The 2,143-nt window shown below is 41.4% G+C and overlaps 1 non-coding gene across 1 annotated transcript; it reads right to left on the reverse strand.

Annotated features, from left to right (window-relative positions):
- Positions 1–468: 468 nt before the first annotated feature.
- On the reverse strand, positions 469–572 carry LOC148574158 (small nucleolar RNA R71). Its single transcript, XR_015906605.1, has one exon. It is a non-coding gene; the product is annotated as a small nucleolar RNA R71 (small nucleolar RNA).
- Positions 573–2,143: the final 1,571 nt, after the last annotated feature.

Raw genomic sequence — 2,143 nt, forward strand, 5'->3', positions numbered from 1 at the left:
AAACTAAGAGAAGCTAAAATACAACAATCCAGAGACAACCTTACAGAAATTTTTGAAAAAGAAGAGGAGATGGCAGCCGAACCTAACAACAATAATGCAAGGAGGATGCTTGGTGATTATACTACACCTACTTCCAAGTTTGATGGAAGAAGCATCTCAATCCCTGCCATTGGAGCAAATAATTTTGAGCTTAAACCTCAACTAGTTTCTCTGATGCAACAGAACTGCAAGTTTCATGGACTTCCATCTGAAGATCCCTTTCAGTTCTTAACTGAATTCTTGCAGATCTGTGATACAGTTAAGACTAATGGGGTAGATCCTGAAGTCTACAGGCTCATGCTTTTCCCGTTTGCTGTAAGAGACAGAGCTAGAGTATGGTTGGACTCTCAACCTAAGGAAAGCCTGAACTCTTGGGATAAGCTGGTCACGGCTTTCTTAGCCAAGTTCTTCCCTCCTCAAAAGCTTAGTAAGTTTAGAGTGGATGTTCAAACCTTTAGACAGAAAGAAGGAGAATCCCTCTATGAAGCTTGGGAGAGGTACAAGGAACTGACCAAAAAGTGTCCTTCTGACATGCTTTCAGAATAGACCATCCTGAATATATTCTATGATGGTCTGTCTGAATTAGCTAAGATGTCATTGGATACTTCTGCAGGTGGATCCATTCACCTAAAGAAAATGCCTGCAGAAGCTCAAGAACTCATTGACATGGTTGCTAACAACCAGTTTATGTACACTTCTGAGAGGAATCCTATAAGTAATGGGATGCCTCAAAAGAAGGGAGTTCTTGAAATTGATACTCTGAATGCCATATTGGCTCAGAACAAACTATTGATTCAACAGGTCAATATGATTTCTCAGAGTCTGAATGGAATGCAAGCTGCATCCAACATTACTCAAGAGGCATCTTTTGAAGAAGAAGCTTATGATCCTGAGAACCCTGTAATTGCAGAGGTAAATTATATGGGTGAACCTTATGGAAACACCTATAACTCCTCATGGAGAAATCACCCAAATTTCTCATGGAAGGATCAACAAAAGCCTCAACAAGGCTTTAATAATGGTGGAAGAAACAGATTTAACAATAGTAAACCCTTTCCATCATCCACTCAGCAACAGACAGAGAACTCTGAACAAAATACCTCTAATTTAGCAAACTTAGTCTCTGATCTATCTAAGGCCACTCTGAGTTTCATGAATGAAACAAGGTCCTCCATTAGAAATTTGGAGGCACAAGTGGGCCAGCTGAGTAAGAAGATCACTGAAACCCCTCCTAGTGCTCTCCCAAGCAATACAGAAGAAAATCCAAAAGGAGAGTGCAAGGCCATTGATATAACCATCATGGCTGAACCTAAGGAGGAAGGGGAGGACGTGAATCCCAAGGAGGAAGACCTCCTGGGACGTCCAGTGATCAACAAGGAGTTTCCCTCTGAGGAACCAAAGGAATATGAGGCTCATCTAGAGACCATAGAGATTCCATTAAACCTCCTTACGCCCTTCATAAGCTCTGATGAGTATTCCTCTTCAGAAGAGAATGAGGATGTTACTGAAGAGCAAGTTGCCAAGTTCCTTGGTGCAATCATGAAGCTGAATGCCAATTTATTTGGTAATGAGACTTGGGAAGATGAACCTCCCCTGTTCACCAATGAACTAAATGCATTGGATCAACTAAGATTGTCTCAGAAGAAACAGGATCCTGGAAAGTTTCTAATATCTTGTACCATAGGCACCATAACCTTTGAGAAGGCTCTATGTGACCTTGGGTCAGGGATAAACCTCATGCCACTCTCTGTAATGGAGAAACTGGGAATCTTTGAGGTACAAGCTGCTAGAATCTCATTAGAGATGGCAGATAACTCAAGAAAAGAGGCTTATAGACAAGTAGAGGACATGTTAGTAAAGGTTGAAGGCCTTTACATCCCTGCTGATTTCATAATCCTAGATACTGGAAAGGATGAGGATGAGTGCATCATCCTTGGAAGACTTTTCCTAGCCACAGCAAGAGCTGTGATTAATGTTGACAGAAGTGAACTAGTCCTTCAATTGAATGAGGACTCCCTTGTGTTTAAAACTCAAGGTCATCCTTCTGTAAACATGGAAAAGAGGCACAGTAAGCTTCTCTCAAAACAGAGTCATACAGAGCCCC

Source organism: Arachis ipaensis, chromosome B2 (assembly GCF_059453495.1).
Source record: "Arachis ipaensis isolate K30076 ecotype BB chromosome B2, ASM5945349v1, whole genome shotgun sequence".
In the NCBI taxonomy this organism is placed as follows: Eukaryota; Viridiplantae; Streptophyta; class Magnoliopsida; order Fabales; family Fabaceae; genus Arachis; species Arachis ipaensis.